The 15,913-nt window shown below is 38.6% G+C and overlaps 1 pseudogene; it reads left to right on the top strand.

Annotated features, from left to right (window-relative positions):
- The first annotated feature begins 511 nt into the window (after positions 1-511).
- LOC100445151 (elongin-C-like) lies at positions 512-954 on the top strand (annotated as a pseudogene).
- The last annotated feature ends 14,959 nt before the right edge of the window (positions 955-15,913 follow it).

Genomic DNA, 15,913 nt, shown 5'->3' with positions numbered 1-15,913 from the left:
AAACAAAACAAAAAAAGAGAGAAAGAGAAATATCTAAAAAGTACAAATGGCTAGATGTGATGCTTGATGCGATACTAGATTAAATTCAATGTGTTTGGCTTTCATGATTAGAGTCTGAGTGGAATCATTCGACATACGAAGACAGCAAAAATGGCACTGAAAAGGAAATTACTGGCTATGCTAAGCTTGATTGTAAGAAATCCAAGGTAACAGTTAAGCATTTGAGTCAGAAACTCAGGAAGAATGTCAGAGCAAAGCTAGGAGCCAGACACTGCAAAATTAGGAAGAGTGTGGACTAAAGACAGAAGGTAGGGGAACTAGGCATGTTATCCACAATCAAAGAAGGAAAAGGATTTTATTTTTTTAAAAAAAGCAGCAAAATGAGAACTTAAAGTAGGAGGCATGAGTGAGCTTGGTAATGGGAGTCAAGAGCATAGATTTGGGGGTGATGGAGGGCAGCCCTGGAATAGGGGCTGTGGCAGTACACAGGTACCCGGCTGCAGTGGCTGCAGGGGTGACGAGTGAGTCTCAGGCTGGGGCAGAAACAGAGATCTGGAAAACTACTAAAGTTCCTGGGAAAGTAAAGCAGAATTTCGTGAGAACAAAATGGATAGAGAGGAGAAAACCTATGGTGCCTCTGAAGGCCCTGATGCGATGTATGTCAAATTGGTATCATCGATGGCCATGAATTTATTGTAAAAAGAGAACATGCATTAACATCAGGCACGATAAAAACCATGTGGAGTGGCCCAGGCCAATTTGCTGAGAACAAACCAATGAGGTCAATTTTAGAGAGATACCTTCACATGTGCTATCAAAAGTATGCATATATTTTACATACAAGATTCGCTACACTAACAGCTCCACCGAGATTCCCGAATTCCCAATTGCACCTGAAATTGCACTAGAACTGCTGACAGCTGCGAACTTCCTAGATTGTTAAATAAAATAAATTATAATAAAAAAGGATAGATTTGAATGAGCAGAAACCTGCAGTAGAAACAACAGCTTAATGAGGCTGAGGTAAAGTTAAATAAGCGCAGCAAGAACCATTGCATTTGGTGGGATGTTGATCATCAGAGCTATTGCGGTGCAGCCTTAGGTAAGCTAGATTAAAAGCCATGAGTTATCGAACAATAAGGGATTGAGGTAGAGGTCGAGGATGTCTGCAATGGGCTTGGTTGGAAAAAGTGGGGCTGGGAGAGGCAAAGACAAACAGTAGCAAGAAAGGAAGGAGAGACAGATAGGGAGAGAAGATATTGCTACTGTTGTTTTTTAATAAGGTTTTTCCAGTCTCAGAGGAAAGAGCTAAAAGAGAGAGAGGTTTAAATGAAAAGATAACTCAGGAAGTAAGTCTTAGAGGTGGAATCCAAGTGCATGCTGTATCAGAGTTGGATATAACCATTTAGGAATGAAGTGAATTAGACCAGTACTGCTCAAAGGGTGGTCCACAGACCCTCAACAACAGTATTACCAGCTACACTGAATTAGAATCTCTGAGGCTGGGACCCAGGAATCTGCTTTGTAACAATAGCCCCAGGTAGTCCCTATGCACGCTGAAGTTTTAGCTGTGTCATTCATGATTAAAGACTTTAAAAAGAGCACAAGAAGCCTTCTCCAGAGAAGATTTTAAAATCCACTGTTATCAGGATGATGCTGGCCTCATAAAATGAGTTAGGGAGGATTCCCTCTTTTTCTATTGATTGGAATAGTTTCAGAAGGAATGGTACCAGCTCCTCCTTGTACCTCTGGTAGAATTCGGCTGTGAACCCATCTGGTCCTGGACTTTTTTTGGTTGGTAAGCTATTGATTATTGCCACAATTTCAGCTCCTGTTATTGGTCTATTCAGAGATTCAACTTCTTCCTGGTTTAGTCTTGGGAGGGTGTATGTGTTGAGGAATTTATCCATTTCTTCTAGATTTTCTAGTTTCTTTGCGTAGAGGTGTTTGTAATATTCTCTGATGGTAGTTTGTATTTCTGTGGGATCGGTGGTGATATCCCCTTTATCATTTTTTATTGCATCTATTTGATTCTTCTCTCTTTTTTTCTTTATTAATCTTGCTAGCAGTCTATCAATTTTGTTGATCCTTTCAAAAAACCAGCTCCTGGATTCATTTATTTTTTGAAGGGTTTTTTGTGTCTCTATTTCCTTCAGTTCTGCTCTGATTTTAGTTATTTCTTGCCTTCTGCTAGCTTTTGAATGTGTTTGCTCTTGCTTTTCTAGTTCTTTTAATTGTGATGTTAGGGTGTCAATTTTGGATCTTTCCTGCTTTCTCTTGTGGGCATTTAGTGCTATAAATTTCCCTCTACACACTGCTTTGAATGCATCCCAGAGATTCTGGTATGTTGTGTCTTGGTTCTCGTTGGTTTCAAAGAAAATCTTTATTTCTGCCTTCATTTCATTATGTACCTAGTAGTCATTCAGGAGCAGGTTGTTCAGTTTCCACGTAGTTGAGCGGTTTTGAGTGAGATTCTTAATCCTGAACAAAGCCTGGCAGAGACACAACAAAAAAAGAGAATTTTAGACCAATATCCCTGATGAACATTGATGCAAAAATCCTCAATAAAATACTGGCAAACAGAATCCAGCAGCACATCAAAAAGCTTATCCACCATGATCAAGTGGGCTTCATCCCTGGGATGCAAGGCTGGTTCAATATACGCAAATCAATAAATGTAATCCAGCATATAAACAGAACCAAAGTCAAAAACCACATGATTATCTCAATAGATGCAGAAAAGGCCTTTGACAAAATTCAACAACCCTTCATGCTAAAAACTCTCAATAAATTAGGTATTGATGGGTCGTATCTCAAAATAATAAGAGCTATTTATGACAAACCCACAGCCAATATCATACTGAATGGGCAAAAACTGGAAGCATTCCCTTTGAAAACTGGCACAAGACAGGGATGCTCTCTCTCACCACTTCTATTCAACTTAGTGTTGGAAGTTCTGGCCAGGGCAATTAGGCAAGAGAAGGAAATCAAGGGTATTCAATTAGGAAAAGAGGAAGTCAAATTGTCCCTGTTTGCAGATGACATGATAGTATATCTAGAAAACCCCATTGTCTCAGCCCAAAATCTCCTTAAGCTGATAAGCAACTTCAGCAAAGTCTCAGGATACAAAATCAATGTACAAAAATCACAAGCATTCTTATACATCAATAACAGACAAACAGAGAGCCAAATCATGAGTGAACTCCCATTCACAATTGCTTCAAAGAGAATAAAATACCTAGGAATCCAACTTACAAGGGATGTGAAGGACCTCTTCAAGGAGAACTACAAACCACTGCTCAAGGAAATAAAAGAGGATACAAACAAATGGAAGAACATTCCATGCTCATGGGTAGGAAGAATCAATATCATGAAAATGGCCATCCTTCCCAAGGTAATTTACAGATTCAATGCCATCCCCATCAAGTTACCAATGACTTTCTTCACAGAATTGGAAAAAACTACTTTAAAGTTCATATGGAACCAAAAAAGAGCCCGCATCGCGAAGTCAATCCTAAGCCAAAAGAACAAAGCTGGAGGCATCATGCTACCTGACTTCAAACTATACTACAAGGCTACAGTAACCAAAACAGCATGGTACTGGTACCAAAACAGAGATATAGATCAATGGAACAGAACAGAGCCTTCAGAAATAATGCCACATATCTACAACTATCTGATCTTTGACAAACCTGAGAAAAACAAGCAATGGGGAAAGGATTCCCTATTTAATAAATGGTGCTGGGAAAACTGGCTAGCCATATGTAGAAAGCTGAAACTGGATCCCTTCCTTACACCTTATACAAAAATCAATTCAAGATGGATTAAAGACTTAAATGTTAGACCTAAAACCATAAAAACCCTAGAAGAAAACCTAGGCAATACCATTCAGGACATAGGCATGGGCAAGGACTTCATGTCTAAAACACCAAAAGCAATGGCAACAAAAGCCAACATTGACAAATGGGATCTAATTAAACTAAAGAGCTTCTGCACAGCAAAGGAAACTACCATCAGAGTGAATAGGCAACCTACAAAATGGGAGAAAAATTTTCGCAACCTACTCATCTGACAAAGGGCTAATATCCAGAATCTACAATGAACTCCAACAAACTTACAAGAAAAAAACAAACAACCCCATCAAAAAGTGGGCGAAGGACATGAACAGACACTTCTCAAAAGAAGACATTTATGCAGCCAAAAAACACATGAAAAAATGCTCACCATCACTGGCCATCAGAGAAATGCAAATCAAAACCACAATGAGATACCATCTCACACCAGTTAGAATGGCAATCATTAAAAACTCAGGAAACAACAGGTGCTGGAGAGGATGTGGAGAAATAGGAACACTTTTACACTGTTGGTGTGACTGTAAACTAGATCAACCCTTGTGGAAGTCAGTGTGGCGATTCCTCAGGGATCTAGAACTAGAAATTCCATTTGACCCAGTCATCCCATTACTGGGTGTATACCCAAAGGACTATAAATCATGCTGCTATAAAGACACATGCACACGTATGTTTATTGCAGCATTATTCACAATAGCAAAGACTTGGAACCAGCCCAAATGTCCAACAATGATAGACTGGATTAAGAAAATGTGGCACATATACACCATGGAATACTATGCAGCCATAAAAAATGATGAGTTCACGTCCTTTGTAGGGACATGGATGAAATTGGAAATCATCATTCTCAGTAAACTATCGCAAGAACAAAAAACCAAACACCGCATATTCTCACTCATAGGTGGGAATTGAACAATGAGAACACATGGACACAGGAAGGGGAACATCACACTTCGGGGACTGTTGTGGGGTGGGGGGAGGGGGGAGGGATAGCATTGGGAGATATACCTAATGCTAGATGACGAGTTGGTGGGTGCAGCGCACCAGCATGGCACATGTATACATATGTAACTTACCTGCACATTGTGCACATGCACCATAGAGCCTAAAGTATAATAATAATAATAATAAAAAGAAAAAAAAAATAAATAAATAAATAAAAAATAAAAAATCCACTGTTAGACTTAGATCTGAGTAAGAACTATAGCACAAAGGAAACTAGACAGGTATTTGATAAAATGAGATAAATGTAAAATCACCATTTTCTTTTCATATAATGTAAACTGCCATCAGGTCTATTGATCATATTTTAGAATTCTAATTTGCATACTAAGTATTTATATATTTACATGTTTGGGTATATATTTGGGTATATATATTCACATATACCCAAACTGATAAGAGAAAATTAGCTTTCTTAGAAACCAAACATCTCAAAATATTTATGGAAGCCATATTGTTAAGCAGAATATAAAAAAATTAGATAGAAATGATCATAAATGAGAAGTGACTTGTTATCAAAATGCACTATGTACATAACATACTATAAAATACATATGTAGCATACATGTAAAATAATTAATATGTGTTGACTTGTTTCTCATTGGATTTGACTCTTGGTAATGAAAACAGACTCAGAAAGCGTAGCACAGAAGGAACAGACTGTTACTGGCACCTTATTAGCCATTCCATCTTCCTGCCCTTGCTCCGTCATGCCTTTTCTGGAGACTGTCCCTCTCTCCTCAGGTGCCCACCATCCTGGTGTCATCTACTTGTTGAGTTAGCCAACAAAATTTATTTTAAAAACCCTGCTGCCTGTGATGGTGAAAGAAGCACACATTCCCAGCAAATTCCTTTTTCTTCTAATATTGAGTACAATTCCTAGGCCAGAAATTTGAGTAAACAAAAAATTATATCATTCTTTTCCCAAAGCTTTAGAAAAGTCTCAATATTTTAGTTTGTATCTCAATTTCTACATGATAGCAAATACTTCAATCTAGTGGAAGAACTTTTAAAAGTTGTTCTATTTTAATTTCACATTTAGGAATGCCTCATTACTGTTTTTTTGTTCCCCCAAATAACATCTCAATGCTGGGAGTCTCATCATGGCCTCACAGAATGCATCTGGTCCACAGTCATCTTGTGGTTACACCATCCGCAAGTTTAATGATTCCTTCTGATCCATGCTTGGTGGCACCTCACCCATCTGCAGTCCCTGAAGTGGCTGGTACTTCTCCACCTGTCTGCTGAGATGGGCGTGTCTTCAAATGAATTTCACCTCACATAATCCTTGCCGTTATCTTCATCCTCTCATCAGTGCCACACTGTGGCATCAACATTTTCCCTCAAGTAATTGCCATGTCCTTCTCAGTGGCGGTTGCTCCCCCATTTTATCCTAAGGGTCAAGGAAATTTAGGTGATCCCTAACGCACTACCTTCTTTAATGAGCTTTTCTGCTTTAAGACATAATTATCTGGAAAGAGATATAATTATCTCTGATTTCACAAATGATATGTGTTGGTTCTATTATCCAGCCCTAAATGTAACAGGTGGGTTGGCAGAAACAAGTCTCTCCAAGCAAGTAGCCATCATGCTTACTCATCTCTACCAAATAGCACTTCCACTCTCCTCAGTAACCAGGGAGGAGCGAGGGGGCCTCGTTCTTCATCTACTCCCTTTCTGCTGTTTATCAAATAAAAAACCTTATACCTTGATTCCTTCAAGGACATAGCATTTTGAAATATTGAAATTATTTTTCACTTTCAAATTTATGACAAATATATTGCATTCCTTAATTTAAAAAAATTCCACAGATTGGCAAAAACAAAAATCCTAACTTGATGACATTTTGAACAAAAAAGACATATATTATTATATATGGAAAAGAAATATGAGTAGAACAGGCATGGTGGCTCAGGCCTGTAATCCCAGCAGTTAGGGAGGACGAGGTGGGCGGATCACTGGAGGTCAGGAGTTTGAGACCAGCCTGGCCAACATGGTAAAACCCCATCTCTACTAAAAATACAACAATTAGCCAGGCAGCACCTGTAATCCCAGCTACTTGGAAGGCTGAGGCAGGAGAATCACTTCAACCTGGGAGGTGGAGTTTGCAGTGAGCAGAGATCGCACCACTGCACTCTAGCCTGGGCTAAAGAGCAAGACTCTGTCTGAAAAAAAAAAAAGTAGCAAAATTAGTTACTTCAAAAAGAATTTCAAACAGAAATAATTAAAATAAACGTAGTGAGATATTTTACATAATCATAGACATAAAGCTTAACAAAAACTGATTGGGATTCAAAATAGAGGAAAGAATAATGAATACAATTACAGTAAAAAACTGAAATTGTACTGTTAAAAATGAGAACCTAATGAATATGGATCTCTCTCAGAAATTAACATATAGACTAAAATATGAAACAGCAGAAAATTAGAGAAACATATTTAAGAAAATTTATGAAAATAAAACTTGTACCAATGAGAACTTAGCCATATATTGTTGCTAGAAATTCAAATCAGATATCAACTTTATCAGACCCAACACATCCCTCCATTTTAGCCAATATTTCATAATATGTGTTTGGACATTGAAACTGAAAAAGAACTCATTAATAATAAACTACAAATTCTAAAATAATTTATAGTACACTCATCATAATATAAGGGTCCTACAGAAAATATTTTATGAAAAAAATTTAAAAACTACAGTGTATTTTAAAACTTTCAAAACTATAAAAAGTATATTTTAAAACTATATTTAAAGTGTAATTTAAAACTAAAAGATATATTGAATAATCAGATGCTTATATTCATTTATAAATTAAAATTGGATTTAAAGGAAGTAAAAATACCATACACCATTTTGTACAAGAATTAGAAATGAATGAAGAAGCAGATGTAGATTTTAAATAAGATGTTAGAATAAAAATTAAGATTAAGGAAGAAGTATTCATTTTTGCACACGACAAGAGAAATGGTAAAGAAGCATAAATTAAAGAGAGATAATAATCAGAACAAACTACATTGTACAAATTATAAATTACATCTAAAGAAGAGAAAAGTAGATATTCTAGCAAATGACCTGGTCCTTATTTAAAGTTTAATTCAAAATAAATTTCTGTATAATAAAATGGGATTGGATAGGAACTAAATATTATAGAAAATATATTATGTGACTTATGACCTACCACATATAGACAGACAATTTAATCTTGCAGATGATATTTTTAAATAGATGATAAGGAAGAGGAGTGATGGTATATAATTTAATAGTCAACCTTGGTGGACAATATCAGAGTATCTTGAAGAACAATAAGTAACTCCAAAATAAATAAACATATATAATATTCAATTTTCAAAACAGATTTTTAAATTCAGCTTCAACAATTATAAGAACATATAGGTTGAAAATAACAAATTTGATTAAAGTTATTAATAAAAATACAATTCCTTTATTAATGTGATGTTAGTTTAATATTAAGGGTAAATATCTTACAAGGACTTTCAAAATTCATTTTGTTGTCTGCATTTACTGCATAACTGCACTGAAATCTTTTTCAAGCAAATATGTAATTTGCTTCAATAATGAGGTATAACTTCTAGAAAGAACTGAAAAACAAGTTGTTCCTCAAGTTATATGCTCTTAATGTTACATTAAAATACAGTATGAAGCCCTAAAATATCTAAAAAGAAAAAATGGAATCTGCAATGATCCAGTTGTGGCCTCTCTACTTACAAATTGTGCTTTTAGCCAATTCATTGACTTGTCTCTGAACTGTGCACATTTCTGGCAGGTAGCACTAATCACTGATCAAAACTACCTTTCAAAATTGAGGAGGGAAAGGCTTCACCAACAGTGTTCAGTTCAGAAAACTGCAATTCTAGTCACTGGGTAGAACTCATATTGTAGATTGCAAAAGCATAGAACTAACATCATAATACTATTGAATTAAAATATTCCAGAAATTTCAGGGAATCCAGAGGAGATAGAGCAGTTTCTCTGAATAGTCACCACCCATATTTTGCTTTATTTTGGTAACTATTTACTATTACTTAATTTGGTAACTATTTACTATTACTATTACTTAATTACTTAATTATTACTTAATTAATTAAATCAAGAAAATTGCCTTTTCTTGATTTTTAATGCTAATCTTGAAGTTATAAGGCTCTTGCAGGTTGAAATGAACACGTTCTCACTGGTCCTTCAACAGAAGGTGAAAGGGTGTTGGAGTGGCCTGCAATGGTAAACACTCCAACATTTCCAGGGTGAACAATTCTGGACTCAGTTGCTGCAGTTTCCAAATTATTAGCTCTCATGGGATACGTGTATTCACAGACTTCAAAATATGAGAAATTTCACTCCAGAGAATTATATTTATAAAGACTTATTCACATCTAGCAATCTCAAGAGATATAAACACAACAAAGTCAACAAATACCTGTTAATTGTTAATTCTTGGAAAAAAAATTGACAATTATTTCTGGAAATATGAAAAACTTCATATAATAAAAATTAGATTCTTACATGTTCATTAGTTTCTATTATGAAGAAATTAATAAGTCACAAATTGCCAGCAATAAAAAAATTATTCATTACTGTGGTACCAATGGCCGGTTTGCACAGATTTGCAATGATTTTGGTTTTTGTCTTTCAAAAGAAAGAACCTAGCCAAGAGATGAAGAGAAAGTTTGAAGCAAAATGGGAGTTTATTGAAAGAAAGCAAAGTACACTTGAAAAGGGATCAAGGGGGGTAAGTTTCCAGATCACGTGCCCTGCCTGGCCCTTGGCTCTAGGTTCTTATACACTCAATTCTTTCTAGTTAGTTGGTCTCCTCCCCCGGTCCCTCCTTTTGGTGGGTTATTGCTTCACTGTTGCTTGCGCAGTGCTTGCCAGTACTAGGAAAGTTGTATGCACACTCCGCGAGTGTTCTGAGGTTCTACGCTTGCAATATTGGATTTTTTTTTTTTAACCGATTGAGCACCCCCAGAGATAGGTCATTTACTGGTTAAACTCCACTCCACTTTTTTTTTTTTTTTGAGACAGAGTTTCGCTCTGTTGCCCAGGTTGGAGTGCAGTGGCGCGATCTCGGCTCACTGCAAGCTCCGCCTCCCGGGTTCACGCCATTCTCCTCCATCAGCCTCCCGAGTAGCTGGGACTACAGGCTCCCACCACCACGCCTGGCTAATTTTTTGTATTTTTAGTAGAGACGGGGTTTCACAGTTAGCCAGGATCGTCTCGATCTCCTGACCTCGTGATCCGCCCACTTTGGCCTCCCAAAGTGTTGGTATTACAGGCGTGAGCCACCGTGCCCAGCCTAAACTCCAGTTTTTTGCCTCTCACTGTGCATGCTTGCATAATCTTACCCAAGTTTTTAGATTTTATTAAGAAATTGCTACCCATGAACTCAAGATGCTTTCTGTTTCGTAGGAGGTTTCTCCCTACCTGGCACCAGCTGAGACCACTTACCAGTTCTGAGATGACCACTTGATAATCACCTGACATTCCTGGGGCACATTCCCAGGACCTCCACCCTACCTCCACTCATCACTATATGACTACCTACTCTAACAGGCTAATCAAGGGTATTGTACTGGCTTTGAAGCTTTTGGTACTTAAAACTTTTACCAGTCAATATATGCAGCCCATCAACTTTTTCAACTTTTATTGTAATATGAGCTTCATGTTATTTTGTTGATACAGAAGTTAAGATTTTATCTTTTAAAAACTCATTGATTCCCAGCTACTTGGGAGGCTGAGACATGAGAATTACTTTAACCCAGGAGGTGGAGGTTGCAGTGAGCTGAAATTGCGCCATTGCACTCCAGCCTGGGCAACAGAGTGAGACTCCATCTCAAAAACAAACAAACAAAAAACAAACAAAAAACACCTCATTGATTAATGGTTTAGAAAACTTATTTTTCTGACAACTCTATCTTTGTTTTAGAGATAAGGCTTTTTTTTTAGCATATAAGTTTGGCTTCAAATATTCAACACTGAGTAATTTTGAAAGCCTCTTTATTTAAAAAAGTCAGGCTGGGCATGGTGGATTATACCTGTAATTCCAGCACTTTGGGAGGCCGAGGTAGGGAGATCGCTTGAAGCCAGAAGTTCAAGACCAGCCTGGGCAACATGGCAAAACTCTGTTTCTACTAAAAATACAAAAACTAGTTAGGCGTCATGGCTAACTCCTATAATCCCAGCTACTTGGGAGGCTGAGGGAAGAGAATTGCTTGAACCTGGCAGGTGGAGGCTGCAGTGAGCTGAGACAGTGCCACTGCATTCCAGCCTAGGTGACAGAGCAAGACCCTGTCTCAAAAAGAAAAAATAATAATCATCATATTGCTGTGACCTAATACATTTGTAGATGCTAGCCAGAAATCTGGAAACTGAAAAGAAGGACCAAAAAAAAGCAGCAGGAGGGAGGTCTTATCTTTATAAATGACTACATATGCCCTCAAAGAGGTGTTTATTTAAAAATTATAGACAGTGGCAGAAGTAGTGGGTAGAGGTGTGGCCTGCAGCCTCTGGTCATTCCAACAGTCTTTGCTGGGCCTGTGGCAGCCCAGGCCTGTGTGCAGCCCTCACCCTGCACAATGATACCACATGCCACCTGCTGACATGGGCACTGCACCTTGCACAGTCCCCAGGTGCCGGCCCTGAGCTGCTCTCCTGCTCCTGCTGCTTCTTGAGCTGCTGGCCTCAGAAGTGCAGGGAGCATGGAGCTCCTGGGACATTGAGAACAGCCACTCTGGTATAGTCAACACTTTCTGCTAGAGCATCCATAGCCTGTTATGAGGAGACAATGTCTGCTGCTCAGAAGTTTTGACCCGGCTGACTGAGAAGTTCATGTTGAAAGTGGGTATGTTCATGCACACATTGTGTAGAGTTTGGTCAGAGCTCTTGGATGTTCTTGGACTTGACACTTTCAGCCTGCCCCAGCATTTTAACCCAGCCTCAGTGGGAAGCAGCTAAACCCATGCCCTTCTGTTGGTCAGTGCCATCTGCTTGGTCTTCTGGTTCTTAGGCTTAACCTTCAGAGGGCTGCACCTGGTGTTCAGAACTTCCTCTGGATCGTGTGGACCATCCTGTTGTTCATGTCCTGCATGCACATCCTGCACAGGCACAAGGGTGGGGAATGACACTGCACAGTGCTTCACAGTGGTGCCTGCATATCACCTGGCCCATGGGCTTGTACAGACATGGCAGCTCCAGTGTGAATGAGGAGCTGGAGCACCTAAGAAGCAGGTCAGACTGCTTAAACTGCCTTCACAGGGGCTAAAACCCTCCACTGCTCCAAAGACAAATGAAGGTCAGCCAGCACTGCCAACTTTTACCAGTGAGTGCACTGTCTTAGAAAAATAAAATGGAGAGAAAAGAACAAACACCAGACCCCAAACAATAAACATGGCTAAGCAAGGAGAGGTAAATTGCAAGGGTATTTTTACCTTTCCATTAGCTCTTAGGACAAAACTTTCTGTAGAACTACACTTGAAGTGTCATTAGTAGAAAAGAACATGTTTTTAAACAAAGTATATAACCATATTTAGCTGTACAGTAAGAAATTTGTGCATAGCACAGAAAGTTAACTTTTCCCAGCATTTACATATATTTTTGAAAGCATATTAGGCTGGGTGCAGTGGGTCATGCCTGTAATCCTAGCACTTTGGGAGGCCGAGGCAGGCAGATCACCTGAGGTCAGGCAGATCACCTGAGGTCAGGAGTTCAAGACCAACCTGACGAACATGGTGAAACCCCATCTCTACTGAAAATACAAAAACTAGCCAGGCATGGTGGCAGGTGCCTGTAATTTCAGCTACCTGGGAGGCTGAGGCAGGTGAATCACTTGAGCCTGGGAGGCAGAGGTTGCAGTGAGCCGAGAGGTTGCAGTGAGTTGAGATTGCGTGCCATTGCACTCCAGCCTGGGCAACAAGAGTGAAACTTCATCTCAAGAAAAGGCTGGGAGCAGTGGCTCATGCCTGTAGTCTCAGCACTTTGGGAGGCTGAGGCGGGTAGATCACAAGGTCAGGAGATCGAGACCATCCTTGCCAACATGGTGAAACCTCATCTCTACTAAAACACTAAAAAAAAAAAAAAAAAAAAAAAAATTAGCCAGGTGTGCTGGTGCACACCTGTAGTTCCAGCTACTCTGGAGGCTGAGGCAGGAGAATCGCTTGAACCCAGGAGGTGGAGGTTGCAGTGAGCCGAGATTGTGCCATTGCACTTCAGTCTGGCAACAGAGCGAGACTCCATCTCAAAAAAAAAAAAAAAAAAAAAAGGAAAGGGTATGTAGTAAAGGTAGATTAGATCAAGCCTATTAGAACTTTACATTCAGGGGAAGAACATGTTAATCTGATATTGTAGAAAAATTTAAATGCCAATGTTTGTTTTTGCAGCTTAGTGATTGGTGCATTATTGTCATATTACAAAACTGTGAGCTTTATGTTATTTTTGGTGGATGTTAACTTAGTTCATGAATGTTGTCACCTCTAAATGTGGATAGTTGGGCTGGAGGATAAAACTTAACCTTTTTTGGATTCTGGTGACCCCCTGCCAACCGCCTCCGCCCCCATCATTCAGATTTCTAAATGAAGAAATCGTTATTTCTAGAAGACCTAAGATTGTTTTCCTGCTATACTTTGATTTATTTTAACCTCAACACTGTGAATGGGAAAAGGCAAGGAAGAAAAAAGAAATGTCTTTACGGTTTGATCCCAAGAGCTACATGGGTAAGCACTGAAGATTACTCAAGAATTACTTTGCTATCCCAAGTTGACTGTTACCCAGCTGGGCCTATACACAAAAGCTATAATCTTGAGTTTTTTTGTTGGTTTCATTTTGGTTTTGGTTGACTCAGGACCTTAGAAGGAAAACAAATAGTAGTAGCTAATATGACTCTCAAGTCAGTTGCTGCTTAAAAAGCATCCTCACAAACAATAAACAGCAACAAATATGCCTCGAATAAGATCTGAATATCTTTTCCTGAAATGTTTATAATAGATGTGTTAGGTGCTTTTCCTGAAGTCTATTGGGTCCTCATTTTAGGTAGCCTCTAGGGACAGAGAGTGAGACATGCACGGTGGACAGCTGTGAGAACCCTGGGCTGGAAAGCTTCAGAAGGCATGGTTCAGGAACTGGTGAAAACACTCCCCTTCTAGAACCCATTAGGAAATAAAGTTCAGCATTTGCAGAATGCAGCTTTGAAGGCATCTGGTCATCATGAATGTCTCCATGGCCCTTTCCTGCCCACCAATGTGCCCGAGCAGCCACTCACACAGCCCAGCATGCAGGTTTGTAGGTAGCCCTGCCAGATCTGCTGGAACCCAGACCTTATGGTCACAGTCTCAGTTTGAAGAAAACTTACCTGTCTACAAACTCTTGTGCAGAGATTTTGTGAAATTTTATTCTGGATTGTAAGTATCTGGAAAACAGATACAGATATTTTGAAAATGTTTATGAAACTTCTATCTTTAAGTTAAACATAATGGGACCCAAATTTTCCTGTATTCAGCTGACTTCCTGAAACAAATACCTGTTCCCTAGAATTTCCCTTGAAAATATCTTCATCCATGGGCCTTTGAGCACATGATTTCTGGGTGAAATCATTTCAATTGTGTAATTTGGATACTTATGAGTCTGTTTTAGCACAGGTTATAAATAATTTGGTGAGTTTATCATTGTCTTCTTTCTTTTTGTTTATTTGGCTACACCACGTGTAGGTACTAAAACATAGCTTTGTTTATTTTAACCAGGAAAAAATTGGCATTCTGTGCACAAAGCCAATGAGTGCTTGTCTTGTCTCAGCTCCTCCCTTATTTGTGGTCGTTGTAAGATGCCTGAGTGCTAAGTCTCAAACTGCAACTATGCTTGGTATGGTACCCACTTTATTCATCCTCTCACCCTCATACCTGAAACATGAAGGGCACTGTGCTCTATTGAGAACTAGATAGAACAAACATTGTCACTTTTGGTACATTGAGGGAGGTACCTGTGTCTGGGTGCTGATGGATTGAGATGGCAAGCATCAATTAAAAATTGCTGTCAAAATATGCACTACTTTTTCCAACTTGGCTAAGTTTAGGCTCTAATGGCAATTTTATAGTTGGATACACTCAAGTAAAAGATGTCTTCATATAGAATTAAAAAAAAAAACAACCGCCGGGCGCGGTGGCTTATGCCTGTAATCCCAACACTTTGGGAGGCCGAGGCGGGTGGATCACAAGGTCAGGAAATCAAAACCATCCTGGCTAACATGGTGAAACCCCGTCTCTACTAAAAATACGAAAACTTAGCCAGGTGTGGTGGCGGGTGCCTGTAGTCCCAGCTACTCAGGAGGCTAAGGCAGGAGAATCGCTTGAACCCGGGAGGCAGAGGTTGCAGTGAGCTGAGATCGCGCCATTGCACTCCAGCCTGGGCTACACAGCGAGACTCCGTTTCCAAAAAAAAAAAGAAGAAAAAAAGAAAAAAACAAAACCCTACAGTTAATTACCAAGTGTCACTTCACTTCAGGGTGAAATATTATTTGAAATTCTGATAAAAAATCTAGATGCTAGGTTTGAAAATTTATTTAACTTTAATGCATAAATTATACTTTTATTTGGGCATATGCTTAATCCCAAATACTTGGGAATATTTTTCTTTCTCCATTCAGTGGAAGCTTGTAGCGTATTAGATCTTGCCCCATCTCTTTTATCCTCTTTTCATGTGGAAATTGTACTTTTGTACCATGTCTCAGACCTTGAAAAAATCTTTTAAGTATTCTCAGAGCTATAGAATATATTAGTGCAACACTTCACTGATTGTGATATAAACACATTCCAATAAAACTGTGAATCTCTTATAATTAAGACTCAGCTTTAAAAATATCTTAAAGTTAATTAGTGTTAATTTCCAATGCTTCAGTATTACAATAAATACTTGCTTTACTGAGAGCAGAAAAAAATCTAAGACAAAAAAAAAAAAAAAAACCCATCTCTAAATTGCTGAATTTTTGTGAATATTTTGAGGTTGATGTTTGGTGATTTCTTCCTTGACTCTCCAGCAAAGACATTTTTATTAAACTATA

Source organism: Pongo abelii, chromosome 18, assembly GCF_028885655.2.
Source record: "Pongo abelii isolate AG06213 chromosome 18, NHGRI_mPonAbe1-v2.0_pri, whole genome shotgun sequence".
Taxonomy (NCBI): domain Eukaryota; kingdom Metazoa; phylum Chordata; class Mammalia; order Primates; family Hominidae; genus Pongo; species Pongo abelii.
The sequence above is the reverse complement of the archived record's forward strand: the minus strand, read 5'-3'. Positions and strand labels throughout refer to the sequence as shown.